The sequence below is a fragment of the Bos grunniens genome, chromosome 12, assembly GCF_055505025.1.
Source record: "Bos grunniens cultivar Pamir isolate PY7600 chromosome 12, Bosgru_T2T1.0, whole genome shotgun sequence".
NCBI classification, from domain to species: domain Eukaryota; kingdom Metazoa; phylum Chordata; class Mammalia; order Artiodactyla; family Bovidae; genus Bos; species Bos grunniens.
Window position 1 is genome coordinate 90,129,288 of NC_141176.1, and position 15,739 is coordinate 90,145,026.

At 44.2% G+C, this 15,739-nt stretch overlaps 1 protein-coding gene across 1 annotated transcript in view; it reads left to right on the plus strand.

Annotated features, from left to right (window-relative positions):
* The first annotated feature begins 7,075 nt into the window (after nucleotides 1-7,075).
* The window catches only part of MYO16 (myosin XVI), a 519,851-nt gene continuing 511,187 nt past the window's right edge, over nucleotides 7,076-15,739 (plus strand). The window contains exon 1 of the mRNA XM_086328670.1: nucleotides 7,076-7,410. The gene's annotated coding sequence lies outside the window, so the exon portion shown is untranslated. The remainder of the gene's footprint in view (nucleotides 7,411-15,739) is intronic.

Here is a 15,739-nt window from a genome sequence, read left to right on the forward strand (position 1 = left end):
TGCAATAAATGCTTTCCACCAACTAAATCTGACAGATCTACTGATTTCTGTAATTATTATTGTGCTAAATGCTCATTAGACAAGAAAAGTAAGACATTCTTTGAAATTGTTGTAATTACAGTTATTTTTAACAACACAGCTTTCAGTTTCTCTCCCTTACTTTTTTTTTTAATCTTACAACATTTATAACTGAATTCAATAGGGTATATGATTTATGATAGGTACCATCTTATATTGGGCTTCCTAGCAGCTCAGACGGTAAAGAATCTGCCTGCAATGCAGGAGACCCAGGTTCAATCCCTGGGTTGGGAAGATCCCCTGGAGAAGGGAATGGCTACCCACTCCAATATTCTTGTCTGAGAAATCCCGTGGACAGAGGACCCTGGCGGGCTATAGTCCATGGTGTCACAAAAAGTTGGACACAACTTAGCAACTAAACAACGACAGCTACTCTTATATCTTTTGATATAACCAAGCCAGAATGCCCATCATCAAAAAATCTACGAACAGTAAGTGCTAGAGAGGGCATGGAGAATAGCGAGCCTCTTGCACTGTAGGTGGAATGTGAATTGGTGTGGCCACTATGGCGAACAGTATGGAGTTTCCTTAAAAAACCAAAACCAGAACTGCCATATGACCAGCAACCCCACTCCTGGACGTACACCCTGAGAAAACCAGAATTCACAAAGGCACATGCACCCCAGTGTTCTCTGCAGCACTATTACAACAGCCAGGACATAGACACAACCTAAGTGTCCAGCAACAGACAAATAGCTAAAAAGATGTAATCCAGTAGTTTTAAGAAAAACTCTATAGTGTGTAGTGATGCTGTTTTTCCAGTCAGAGAATTTAGCAGAAATGAGGATCTTTTTTACCTAAGGGGTTTGCAGGACCACTTGAGCACTGCCTTGTTCTGACTCCTGGAAACTGAAATCAGTGGTGGCACAACAATCATGGGTTAGCTATGAATTAAAGGTTAAATATATTTAAACCAGAAGAAAAACAATGATATTTTAGAAAGTCAGAATGTTTTAAAACTAAAAGTGTTTCTAGATTGTTGGTACCATTTATAAAATGGCAAACACTTTCATGAACAACACACAGATGTATAAATAGATTTCACACCACATATGTGGTCCCAACCACCACGACACAATGTCTGGAGTTGGCTGAGCTTCATCTTTTTGTCAATAGGCTCCACTTATACAAATGATATCAGTATCTCCACGGTAACGAAGGCACCAAAATGACGGTTCCCAGCCTCAGAAATTCCCCAGGTGAAATCTGAAACTGGCCCTGTCCTGGAGGGCAAGGAGAGATCAAGAAAGAGGCAGCTTCTCCAGAATGGTAGTTAGCAGGGGTAATAAGCAAGGAGACTTCACTCCAAGGCTTGGCCTGGACTCTGCAAGACGAATGGACCACCGCACTTGCCCAGTAGAATCTTAAAAGTTTACAGAAAGACCTTAGTGGAGTTCAGGCACAGGCAGTGTCCAGATGGTCTCACAGTGACCTGAGGACTGCATCCCTGAACTCAGTGCCCGCTGCGGGGACAGTGGGCAGAGTGGACGTCCCAGGCTCAGGGGAGGGGTGAGGAGCTCCTGCTTGCCCACACGCAACTCAGGGGTCAACCGGTGGTCACATCCTGTCCATAACCTCCTCCCACAGAATCACACTCTAAACATAAAGACCCAAATAATTTAAGTTTAAAAGAGGGAATGAGACACCAAGAAACTACTAACCAAAAAAAAAATCTGGAGATATCATTATCAGAAAAAGTAAACTTTATTCCAAAGAATACTAGGAGTTCAGTTCAGTCACTCAGTCGTGTCTGACTTTTTGCAACCCCATGGACCGACCGTAGCATCCCAGCCCTCCCTGTCCATCACCAAATTCTAGAGTTCACCCAAACCCACGTCCATCGAGTTGGTTATGCCATCCAACCATCTCATCCTCTGTCATCCCTTTCTCCTCCCACCTACCATCTTTCCCAGGTTCAGGATATTTTCAAATGAGTCAACTCTTTGCATCAGGTGGCCAAAGCATTGGAGCTTCAGCTTCAACATCAGTCCTTCCAATGAATATTCAGGACTGATTTCCTTTAGGATGGATTGGTTGGATCTCCTTGCAGTCAAAGGGACTCTCAACAGTCTTCTCCAACACCACAGTTCAAAAGCATCAATTCTTGACTGCTCAGCTTTCTTTATAGTCCAACTCTCATATCCATACAGGACTCCTGGAAAAACCGTGGCCTGGACTAGATGGACCTTTGTTGGCAAAGTAATGTTTTTGCTTTTTAATACACTGTCTAAGTTGGTCATAATTTTTATTCCAAGGAGCAACTGTCTTTTAATTTCATGGCTGCAGTCATCATCTGTAGTGATTTTGGAGCCCAAGAAAATAAAGTCTGTCACTGTTTCCACAATTTCCCTATCTATTTGCCATGAAGTGATGGGACCAGATGTCGTGATCTTCATTTTCTGAATGCTGAGTTTTAAACCAACTTTTTCGCTCTCCTCTTTCACTTTTATCAAGAGGCTGTTTAGTTCCTCTTCTCTTTCTGCCATAAGGGTGGTGTCATCTGAATATCTGAGGTTATTGATACTTCTCCCAGCAATTTTGATTCCAGCTTGTGCTTCATCCAGCCCAGCATTTCTCATGATGTACTCTGCATATAAGTTAAATAAGCAGGGTCACAACATACAGCCTTGACATTCTCCTTTCCCGATTTGGAACCAGTCTGTTGTTCCATGTCCAGTTCTAACTGTTGGCTCTTGACCTGCATACAGATTTCTCAGGAGGCAGGTCAGGTGGTCTGGTATATCCACCTCTTGAAGAATTTTCCAGTTTGTTGTGATCCATACAGTCAAAGGCTTTGGCATAGTCAATAAAGCAGAAGTAGATGTTTTTCTGGAACTCTCTAGCTTTTTCAACGATCCAACAGATGCTGGCAATTTGATCTCTGGTTCCTCTGTGGACTGGGTTAGTCACTCAGTCGTGTCTGACTTTTTTTGACCCCACAAACTGTAGCCCGCCAGCCTTCTCCGTCCATGCAATTCTCCAGGCAAGAATACTGGAGTGGATTGCCATTACCTTCTCCAGAGGAACTTTCCAACCCAGGGATCGAACCCTGGTCTCCTGCCTCGAAGGCAGATTCATTACTGTTTGAGCTACAGGGAAGTCTCTAAAGACTCTCTGAAGAGGAAGTCTCTGGTTCCTCTGCCTTTTCTAAAACCACCTTGAACATCTGGAAGTTCTGTTCAAGTACTGTTGAAACCTGGCTTGGAGAATTTTGAGCATTACTTTACTAGCGTGTGAGATGAGTGCAATTGTGTGGTAGTTTGAACATTCTTTGGCATTGCCTTTCTTTGGGATTAGAATGAAAGCTGAACTTTTCCAGTCCTGTGGCCACTGCTGAGTTTTCCAAATTTGCTGGCATACTGAGAGCAGCACTTTCACAGCATCATCTTTTGGGGTTTGGAATAGCTCAACTGGAATTCCATCAGCTCCACTAGCTTTGTTCGTAGTGATGCTTCCTAAGGCCCACTTGACTTTGCATTCCAGGATGTCTGGCTCTAGGTGAGTGATCACACCATCGTGATTATCTGGGCTGTGCTGTGAAGATCTTTTTCGTATAGTTCTGTGTATTCTTGTCACCTCTTCTTAATATCTTCTGCTTCTGTTAGGTCCATACCATTTCTATCATTTCAAAATGATAAAGGGATCAATTCACCAGAAGTGCAGAACAAGTTTAAACATTACACACTGAAAATGGAAATTCTAGATGCATGAAGTAAAAACTCACAGAATTGTGAGGAAAACTACAAAAATTCAAAATCATGGCTGGAGATCTGAGTACCCCTCCCTCAACAACTGACAGAACCATGTCTTTGTTTGGGTTGCCATGACAAAGTATCTGCTGCTGCTGCTGTTTGGTCCGCCTCTCTGCGACCCCACGGACTGTAGCCCACCACGCTCCTCTGTCCATGAGATTCTCCAGGCAAGAACACTGGAGTGGGTGGCCATTTCCTTCTCCAGGGGATCTACTTGACCCAGGGATTGAACCTTGACTTCTTTACCATTGAGCCACCTGGGAAACCCAAATTAGTGTAGGCTTATTGACAACACAAATTCATTTCTCACATTTCTGGAGGCCGGAAGTCAGATCAGGGCCCCAGCATGGTCGGACTCTGGGGAAGGCCCTCTTGTGTGTTGCAGATGGCTGTCTTTTCATCGTGTTCTCTCATGGCAGAGAATACAGTGCAAACAAGCATGCTCTCTGTCTTCTAGTCACCAACCCCATCATGGGGGCTCCACCCACATGACCTCAAGCCCTTCCCCTGAGTACCTTCACCTCAGGGTGAGGATATACACAGATGAATTTCAGAGACATACAAGCACTCAGTTCACAGGAAATAAATAGGGAAACTGGACTGTCATATACTTCGGAGACTCAGGAGTTATAACTGTGCATTGATTTAAACATGATCCTGTTTCCCAGTGAAAGACATGAAATTTTCTTTTTGCTGTCCCATAGCAATACCGAATATTAAGGACATAACTTTAATCTAGATGTGTTATTTTATGGGAAATGAAGAGCTCCGTTGCCCACAATGTTAAGAATTAGCAAATTACTGCATTTTCATTTTAAAATTTCCTGTTCATTCAAGACAGGTACGTGAGAGGTACATGGACTATGAGTGTAATAAAATACAAAGCATTTAGCGCACACCCTTTCCCATAATACTTTATGTTCTGAAAAGTGACAGGAGCTCTCAGTCAGGATGCGAAAGTAGCTGTGTTGGAGTTTCTACTCGCGGCAACCCTCTTTCACCACCGCACACCTTCCGGGGCTGCCGAAGCTGGGTAAGGCCTGCTTCTGTGCTCGCGAGAGAAACACTATTTCAGAAGTGGATGTCTTCTTGTAAACAGTGCTCACCAGCGGCAAACCAGCATTTATATCTCACTGTAAAGAGAAAAATTACCTCTGGGAACTGAACCAACATTGACATTCTTCATAATATATTGCCTATATGCTTGGTTAGCAAAATCATTTTTTACAACCTTATCAACATCAATTGTGTATTTTAAGCCACTGTTATATGACTACGGGATGCAGAATGTGATGGGAATAGATGGAATATAAATGTGATCTTGTTTATGATTCATAGGTTTTTAGGAACATATTTTCTTTTAGTTTCCTATAACTATAAGCTGCTATTGCAGAAACATATATAATATATATAAACCTATATCAAATACACAACCTATATTTGAGGAATATAAGCATGCTAGTCATACTCATAGTAAACGCTCATGCTGAATTCACATTAGTATTTTAATAGGCACTTTTTATTTTCTGTGCAGAGTTTGATAGCAGTCAGTCATGTCTGACTCTTTGCTACTCCATGGACTATAGCCTGCCAGGCTCCTCTACCCATGGAATTTTCCAGGCAAGAATACTGGAGTGGGTTGCCATTCCCTTCTCCAGGGGATCTTCCTGATTGAGGGACTGAACTTGGGTCTCCTGCATTGCAGGTGGGTTCTTCACTGTCTGAAGCACCAGGGAGCTTAAAAGCTAGTTACCAGAGCTAACTTTGGGTAGGTTAGCTCTCTTCCACTATGGATAACCAACAAGGATCTACTGCATAGCACAGGGAACTCTGCTCAATGTTACGTGGCAGCTGGATGGGAGGGGAGTTTGGGGGCGAATGGATGCATGTGCCTGTATGCCTGAGTCCCGTTCCTGTATGCCTGAGACTATCACAACATTGTTAGTGATCACAATGGTTAACAATACAGAATAAAATGTTAAAAAAAGAGAGAAATGGAATGGTTTCACATATTATTCAACACAATAAACACAGAAATGAGCAACAGTCCTCACAGTCCATATCTATCTCTTGGTGTTAATATATAAAAGGACAAGAAAACAATTAGGTGCTAAAATATTTGTTTTCCTTTGAATTCATACTCATTCTTACTAGTCTACATTATTTTTAAAACTATTGTTGAATTGCTTTGGTAAATTCTATGATGTTGTAAATTATTTTTATAAGAAATTAAATCTGGCTTGGGATTCGTTCTCCTCACATTATATAGAGAAAGTGTCTCCAGACAGTCTCACATCATTACAAAGTAAATTAGCTCATTTCATTGATCCTATTTTGAAATTCAAAAAAATGTATCTCAAATAACAGAAATATATGAGATATAAATGAAAATCAAGACAGTATCTCAAAGTCATTATTTAATCCTTTCCTGAACGTGCACTGGTATAATGTCATTTAATATGAAACTTACAGTCCATGCAGACATCCCTAGATCTTCTATTTTTCATATGCACATGTAGCATAGGGTTTGTGCCAATATATCCGATAATTAATAATCAATATAATTACAATCTCACTGGAATAAAGTTACCGAGTGTTATAAACAAGACCTCTGCTATTATCCGCCTGCTACTATATACTATTATGTGTCTGTACATATGTTTACAAACTCATCTGTACATATATATATGTATATCACATTAACTCTGGAATTAATATCGAATACGGCCCTCATAGCAAAATGTGGACAGTGAAATATGTTTACACAGCCAACCAAAACCAAAATCTTGGGGAGTGGGCAGGGCAGCTTTCTATTCTGTCCTGAAAACTGCAACAGAGCGCAATTGCCTGGAGTCGGGCTTTTCCTTGCCTGGGGTGGTCGTCCCAGGCTTAAGTTAGTTATTTCGGAGATTTCAGGAGAATCTGAGGGGCTCTCGAATACCAGAGCGGGAAGGACGGTCAGGGCCTCTGCGTCTTTAAACAGGGTTACTCATCTGCTCGGGTGACAACTGCCACAGTCCTCGCGATGGCCTTTGTTCGGGTCGGCAGGCTCACGGGGGATGCCCGCTCCAGGTCGCAGCCCCGGGCCACCGCGCAGGGGCCCCGCGCCCGGGCCGCCTCCCCCGCGTTCCGGTCTCGCTGCCCCGCTTCTGGCCGAGCCCGGACGCAGAAGTTTGAAGAGTGAGCCCCGTTCTTAGATTGGCCTGCGAGGCGGGAGGCGGGAGAAGCCGGAGGGGGGACCGGAGGCGCAGCGAGAGCAGAGAGGCGCGGTCCCGGCGCGCGAGCGCGTGGGAAGGAGGCGGCGGCCGGCCCGGACGGAGGCGGGCCCCGCGGAGCCCCGGCGGCCGGAGCGGCGCCCGGGAGCCCGAGCGCGGCCGCGGAACCGGACCCCGGCCGCCCAGCCCGCAGCGCCGGCCGGGACGAGAACGGCGCTCACCGGCCCCGGGTGCGCCCGGCGCGCCCGCCCCGAGCGCGCCACGGCCCCGGGGAAGCGCAGGGCAGCAGCGCGCCGCGCACCCTCGCGGGGCGCACTCGGAGTCGACTCCCGGGGTCCCGGCTGCGGGGCACCCTTGTCCAGCAGGTAGGGGCTGCGGCGGGCGCCGGGCGCGGTCCCAGCGCGGGGTGCTTTGGCCGGGCAGCCTCGCCTCCCGGTCCCGTGGTTCGGCGGGGCGACCCCGGGAGGGTGTGGGCTGCTGGCACCTGCCTCGCCCGGTTCCCCCTTCCCCAGCCAGAGTCCCGGGGTGGAGACGGGAGCGGGCGTGGAGAGGGGGCTGGCGATCTCTTTCCCGGAAGGGGACGCGGGCTGAGAGCTGGAACCCTCCGAACTCTGGACCAGCCCGGGAGGAGACGACAGGCTGCCGGTTGAGAACGGCTGGAAGCCTCTGGTTGCCACGGGAGACGGGAGGAGCGGCGCGGGGGGCCCTCCGTGGACACTCCTGGGGGGCGAGGGAGGGGTCGGCCTCTTTCTCTTTTTCTTTGGGGATGCAAGAGGGCGACTACTTCAGAAAACAAAGATATAGGGGTGAAGGAGGCCCCCCAGGCCGCCTTCCACCCATCTACTGACCCTTGACCGCGACCCCTCGCGGGACAATGTCGCTCCATTGTCTCAGGGGTCCGGCCACTACGGGGTGGGCCACGTCGGCGAGGGGCGCGGTCCCCACCCCGGGCTCTTCATTCGGGCCTCCCGCTCCCCCCGCACCCACCGCAGCCAGCCCCCGCCCCATCTTTCCTGGCTGGGGGAAACCAAGGAGGTCTGTGAAAATGTTGGGTTTAATGGTTCCTTGTACGCCCCACTTCCCGGAGAGGTAAGGGAGGTGATTGTCATCAAGTTCTGTTAGCATTCCTGTCGTTTATGGAAAAGCTGTAGCTGCTCACCGGGGGGCTCAGACCTCCAGTTTTGGGGGGGAAGGAGCCAAAGGCATTTCAGTTGTGTGTTAAGCGTTTGCTACTGAGAAGAATTGCTTAGCCATTGGAGGAGGAAGGGTTGTCTTCTGCTCAGCGGAGCCAAGAAAACTTAGCTGCTGTGAATTGGCCTGAGCAGTCCGTGGGCAGGAAGGGGGGCGCGCCGGGCGGTCTTTATCCTGCTAAGTGCGAAAGCTCCGGAAGCGCTCATCCTCTGAGAGGGGGCTTTCTTTGGGGATCTCGTAAGGGTGGCTGGAATTTCTGCTCAGGTGAAGGTTAAAATGTCTCGAACGTTTGCTTTGTTTTTTTTTTTTTTTTTTCGTGGGGGGCGTTATTTATGAACCCCCTACAGACTGTATGAATTTCCTAGTGATTCAGAGCAAGAGGCTCCAAGGTTGTCCCTGAGATCCTGAAACGAAACCGTGGGACTGGGAGGAAGGCAGGGGAGCCACACCCCCGCCCGGGCCGGCTAGCAGCCTCTTTATGGGGTTACTGCCTAGCTGCCAGGGTGGGTTACATTTTGCTCTGGGTACATCTAAAGGCTTTGAAGGTGATTTGTCATCCTTGGGTTAAGCGTCCTCCTGAACATATCTATTTGTCTGTGTGACGCTGTTTAGTTTATTAAAATTACACAAGCATGTGATACGTACTCAACTGCCAGGGTCCCTAATCATATGTGATCGGCCTGTGTGTGCATATGAGGTTAGAGCTGATGGGCTTTTGGGAAACCAGAGTATATGCCATTGCTTTAGAGACTGATATGCTCCAGGGATATAGTACTTGCTATAAAAAAAATCATTCCAAGTGGGATGTTTATTTATTAAAGGAAAAATACTTTTAATCAGAACAGTTTTATAATGGTATGGTCGAGCTTATCTGTGTCCTGTAAAATTTGGGGGAGTGAAATGGTTTTAGTACACAGTAAGATAGTTGAAGTGTTTTTTAAACTATAATTTTACAATGTTGTGTTAGTTTCAGATGTATAGCCACAGTGATGCAGTTTAATATATATAACTATATATGTGTATACCTGTATAACTATATATTGTGTGCCACACACTATAGTATGTATGGTCACAGAATCACTGTGCTATACACCTAAAACTAAAAATATATAACTGAATAGATATTGTTATATATATAACTGAATACATATCTATGTTTTGTTTTTCAGAGTCTTTTTCCCTCATAGGTTACTACAGAATATTTAGTTGTAGTTTCCTGTGTTATACAGTAGGTCCTTGTAGGTTATCTACTTTGGGCATAGTAGTTAGTATATTTTAATCTGAAATAGCTAGTTTATTTTGCACAAGCAATTAATACTTTAAAGATTTGCTTCTTCTGATCTGAGGACACTTGATGATAACAGCTCCAGTAGCTACAGGGGTGGGTCATTACTGTAATCTGTGGGTAAATCAGTATCCTTCAGATAGAGAGAATGTCCACTGGGTATAAACCTGTGCGGAGCATGAATGCTCTCGAGGGAGACTGAATAGAAATAGAAACATTTCCTCCTACTTAAGAAATCAGGAAAGTAATCTGTTGCGGAAACCATAACTTGTATAATGCCTGTGTGCTCCTATATTATGCATATGTACATGTGTACATACCTATCTGTATACACGTGACTTGCAGATCTTTGCATTTATTACATTTGCATAGGTGAGAAGAGACATTGCTATGGAACTGGGGTATTTGAATATGATGTTTCTTTGAATCTGAGCATGTGCTTAGCTGAGGACCGCAGAAGTATATCTGCCTCTTTGAGGTCTTATCATCAGGGCAAATCCTGGCCAATGACGGCGCATGTTATAGAATGAGAGAAGGCTGGGTGAGAAGGAACTTGTAAGATAAACTACTCAAGCCCCAGTTCTGCAAATGAAGAACAGGAGGCCCAGAGTTCTTGGGTCATTTTGGTCAAGATCCCAGAACTCGATCTTGGCAAGGTTATTAGGCTTTGCTCTTTCTGCTCACAGGAGTGTCCGCCAGGTGTGACGGTGGGGGTCTGTAGGGTGTCAGTTTTCACATCAGTGCTCTCTCCCCGCCCCTCACTCCTTTCCTGGGTGGTCCTCCTTTCTGCCCACCTTCCTTCTGGCCCACGTCTGCCCACAGGGCACCTTTCCCAGGTGTTCCATCCTTCCCTGGACCTTCTGCACTGTCATGCGTCTGCCCTGGAGTCCCTAATCGCGGTTGGCCTCTGATTCCTGGGTTTTCTCTCCCACCCAGTGAAGTGGGAAGCACTGTCCACAGTCTCCTCATTTCTCCGCCCCTCCCTTTCCCTCCCAGTACTTCCCATCAGCCTGCAAGTCTTTACAATTCTACCTTATAAGTACTGCTGAGATTCATCTTCTCTATTCTGACCTTTTATGACTTTTAGCCAGGGCTTCATCACCCCCTGCCCAGGATAAGGGATCAGTTTCTAATTCATCTTCCTGCTCTAGCCTGCTCCCTCACATCCAGTCTAACAGACGCAAGGGTGATTTATCAGAAATGTGGATTTGACCCTGAGGCCTCCTGCTGAAAAGCCCTCAGTGAATCCCTTCGCCTACAGCGCCCAGCATGGGCTGCTCCGCACGACCTGTGCTGTCCTTCCTGACTTCATCCTGCCCACCCTCCAACCTCCTCTCGACTCTCTTGACTCCCGTCTTCTGCTTGGACCACCCCAACATGCATGTGCCCCTCCACGTGGAACTTAGCATCTCTTAACCCACAGACCTGATTGTTGCTCCTTCAAGCTGGGAAGGTGCTGCTTCTGTCTTTGCTCAGGGCTGGGGTCAAATCCAGAACGTCTTTCCTGAGAAACTCTCCCCAGGGATGTCCAGCTTTCTGACCTCCCCTCTTGATCTGGCCCACCTGTGGAGGGAGGCAATAAAGAAGACATAAAGAGGCCCCACCCCCCTCCTTTGGGAGGCTGGCCAGTGCCAGGTAATGTGTGACAGTAAGCCTCACCCCTTTTAGTATAAAAGAAACCTGAATTCTAACTCAGGCAAGATGGTTCTTCCAGACAGGGGGTCACCATCTTCTCCATTGGCTGACTTGCTGAATAAAGTCTCTATTCCTTTTCCCAACAACTCCGTCTATTGAGCTCTCATGGGGTGGGCAATATGAGGTCAGCTGTGTCCGAATCTTTGCGACCCCATGGGCTGTAGCCAGCCAGTCTTCTCTGTCTATGGGATTTCCCAGTCAAGAATACTGGAGTGGGTTGCCATTTCCTCCTCCAGGGCATCTTCCTGACCTAGGGATCGAACCTGTGTCTCCGGTTGAATATCAGACTTACAACTGTGCTGAGGTGAATACTTTATTCATCTCTGTGTAGGTGTCCAGATTTCATAGATGTTACATGGATGGATGTAACCATTGCAGCTGGCAGAAGGCAAGCTGCCTACAAACGCCGTTTGGAGATTTTGGCTTCCACAGCTCCCAAACTCTGACCACGCAGAACCTCCACCCACTTCCTACTGGGGCTCTCCTCTCTCCTATCACTGCACATCCTACCCCGAGACCCATGGATCTGTCTGTCTCCTCCCTCCCATGAAAGTCATCTGCTCATTTATAGGTAAATCAGAAAAGAAAACTCAGAGAGACTGAGTAATTTGTTCAAAGTTGTACCACTAGCTTATAGGAGAGTAAGTCTCATAGAAGTTATCACTCAGCAAAAATCCAAGTTCTTTTTTCTTTTTGAAAAGCTGAAAGCCTTTTCTTTTTCTTTATTTTTTAATATAAATCTATTTATTTAAATTGGAGGCTAATTACTTTACAATATTGTAGTGGTTTTATCAGTCAGCAAAAATCCAACTTCTTTTTTCTTAAGAGAAAAAAAAAAAAAAAGCCTCTTTAACAGGTGCCATCACAGCTGGGGCAGCAAACTATAGTCTGAGGGCCAGATGTAACTTAAGTCCTATTTATATACAGCCTGTGAACAAATAAGCAAATACAAACAAATAAGCAAAAAACAATAAAGAACAAAAGCTGTGTGACCTACTGAGACCCCATGGTCCTTGCAGCCTAAAATATTTACCATCTTGCTCTTTGCAGAAAAATTTTGCAGTCCCAGAGGAACAATGGGACTGGAGGTGTAACTAGTTTAATTTATGTGGAAACTAACTTTGGTAAATAATTTTAATACTGGGAAAAACTAGACACATTAACTGAATTTTAGGAAGAAAAGAATCAAGGCATAACTCATACCTCATTCAGATGGCTGAGGTCCTGTGTTTATTTTTTCCCTTTTTGATGCTTCTCACTTACCCATGAATAATTACCATGAAACGCATCACTACTATTAAGTAATGTAAGTTAAATCAGATAAGTCCCCATAAGAATCACTGTGGGCACTTTTGGTTAAAAAATATCATTGTGGGTATGGATAAGCTGAGTTTGATATTCAAATTCTTATAAGAGGAATTGAATTATACATAAAAATAGGCATTCAAATATGCTTTTTTTCTATAAATAATGTATGGAGTGCATTTTTTTTCATTTTTATTACTATAATTAGGGTTTTAAAAATAAGCTTGGGAAGTTAAAGCCTCTGGCCTGTGGCACTGTGTATCTTTAATGAACACATTTGAAATATTAACTAATTCCTTTAAGAATGATAAAGTCTTATTCAGACTTGCTCATTTTCTTTCTAATTTAGATTCTTGGTTATAAGCAGCTCGGTAATATGTAGTTGGGAGTCCCTGGGTGGAAATCATTTCACGACCTCCCAAATCTTCTTTTAAAAAGTCTATTAATATGCCTTTTATCTTTATAATTTGGAACAGCGAGTCATTCACTTTACATCTATTTCAATAATTTAAAACTAAATGCAAAAGCAAGACAAAAGAACTTTGACATAAAGAAGAAAGAAATTTAGTTGAGTGGAATATTGCAGAATATTTCATATGGTTTTAGGTTGCTAGTTTCACTTTATAGCCTGTAGAAAGAAATCATAGTGTTTCAGAGTGGACCTGAGATACATTATTTCCCTGGAAGGGGTTTGCTGGAACTATAGATACATGATAAAGTTCAAATAAGCCTGGTAAGTAAGGTTTTTCTAATACATGGAATGACAAGCCTTGAGGCACAAAAACCAAAATGTTGTTTACATAAATGGTAAATTTGAGGTAAAGAAGCTTATGTTGGATTTCAAGTTCTGCTTCATATTTCTCTGGGACCATGAATACATGAGAAACCTTTCTAAGACTCGTGTGTGAAATGGGATAAGCAGAGTGCCTGCCTTGTAGGGTTAAATGTGGGATTAAATGAGATAAAATTTCCAGTATATGCTTCAGTTCAGTTCATTCGCTCAGTTGTGTCCAACTCTTTTCGACCCCAGGGACTGCAGCACGCCAGGCCTCCCTGTCCATCACCAGCTCCTGGAGTTTACTCGAACTCATGTCCATTGCGTCGGTGATGCCATCCAACCATCTCATCCTCTGTTGTCCCCTTCTCCTCCCGCCCTCAGTCTTTCCCAGCATCAGGGTTTTTTTCCAATGAGTCAGTTCTTCGCATCAGGGAGTTTCAAAGTATGGGAGTTTCAGCTTCAGCATCAGTCCTTCCAATAAATGTTCAGGACTGATTTCCTTTAGGAGGGACTGGTTGAGAAACTTTGTAAACTGCAGGTGCTGTTAGCCTGATATGGACTTTAATAGACTGCCATAGACTTTCATATATTAGGGCTTCTGCTGAATGTTTTATTCTGTGACAGTCTGAGTTATTTTTAAAAGTTTGTGTTGCCATCTCACATGCTATTGTTGCCAAATCTAAACAATGAGAGGAAGGGCCTTGATGGACTTGACTCTCCTTAATAAATAAGAACTTATTGGTGACAGTATAACTTCTTCCCTTTTGATTTGAATGTCTTCGACTTCTTTTTCTTGCCTGATGCTCTGGCTAGGACCTTCAGTACTGTGTTGAAGAGAAGTGATAGGAGTGGACGTTCTCGCCTTTTTCCTGATCTTTGTTACTGTGCTCAGTTGCTAAGCCACATGGGACTCTCTGCGACTTCATGGGCTGCAGCATGCTGGGCTCCCCTGTCCTTCACTATCTCCCAGAGTTAGCTCAGTTTCATGTCTGTTGAGTTGGTGATGCCATCTAACCATCTGATCCACTGCCGTCCTCTTCTCCTTTAGCTTTCAATCATCCCCAGCCTCAGGGTCTTTTCCAAAGAGTCAGCTTTTTGCATCAGGTGGCAAAGTACTGGAGCTTCAGCTTCAGCATCAGTCCTTCTGATGAGTATTCAGGGTTGATTTCCTTTAGGATTGGCTGGTTTGATCTCCTTGCAGACTCTTGAGAGTTTTCTCCAGCACCGCAATTTGAAAGCATCAATTTTTTGGCACTCAACCTTAGTCATCTTAGAGGAATCACTTTCAGTCTTTTTTCACCATTGAGTATGATGTTAGCTGTGGGCTTTTCATATATGGCTTTTTATGTTTAGGTAATTTTCTTCTATTCCTAGTTTGTTGAGCATTTTTACTATAAATGAATGTTGACTTTTGCAACATGCTTTATCTATGTCATTTGTGATGGTCATGTGAATTTTATCCTTTGTTTTGTTAATGTAGTTCAGTTCAGTCCCTGAGTTGTGTTCGATTCTTTGCAACCCCACGAACTGCAGCATGCCAGGCTTCCCTGTCCATCACCAACTCCCGGACTTGCTCAAACTCCTGTCCATTGAGTCGGTGATACCATCCAACTATCTTATCCTCTGTCATCCCCTTCTTTTCCTGCCTTCCATCTTTCCCAGCATCAGGGATATTAATTCATTTTAATGTACTGAAACATATTTTATCCTAGGACTAATTCCCACTTTGTCATGATTTATTATACTTTTAATGTGCCGTTGAATTCAGTTTGGTGGTATTTTGCATCAATACTTGTCATGGATATTCGTCTGTAGTTTTCTTTCTTTGTAGTATTTTTGGTTTGGTATAAGGGTAATACTGTCCTCATAAAACACTCCTTTGACTTCAACTTTTGGGAAGAATTTGAGAAGGATTGGCATTAATTCATCTTTAAATGTTTGGTAGAATTCTCCAGTGAAGCCGTTTGGGCTTGGAATTCTGTTTGGATGTTTTGATTACTCGTTCAATCTCCTTACTAGGTAGAGGTCTGCTCAAAAGTTTTGTTTCTTTATGATTCAGTACTGGAGTGCTGTGTATTTTAGAAATTTATTCATTTCTCTTGAGTTATCCAATATTGACGTATAATTGTTCATAGTGATCTCTTATACTCTTTTTTATGTCTGTGGCATTAATTACAAGGTCTCCTCTTTCATTTCTGATTTATGTGTTTGAGTTTTCTCTTTGTCATTTTATTGATCATTTCAATAAACAACTCTTGACTTCATTGATCCTGTATTTTTCCATTCTCTATTTTATTTATTTCTGCTCTAGTCTTTATTATTTCCTTCCTTCTGGTAAGTTCAGGCTCAGTTTTGCTTTTCCCCTATTTCCTTGATGTGTAAAGTTTTGTTTTGTTTGGAGATCTTTCTTCCTTTGCATGTGTTTACTGCTGTAAACTTT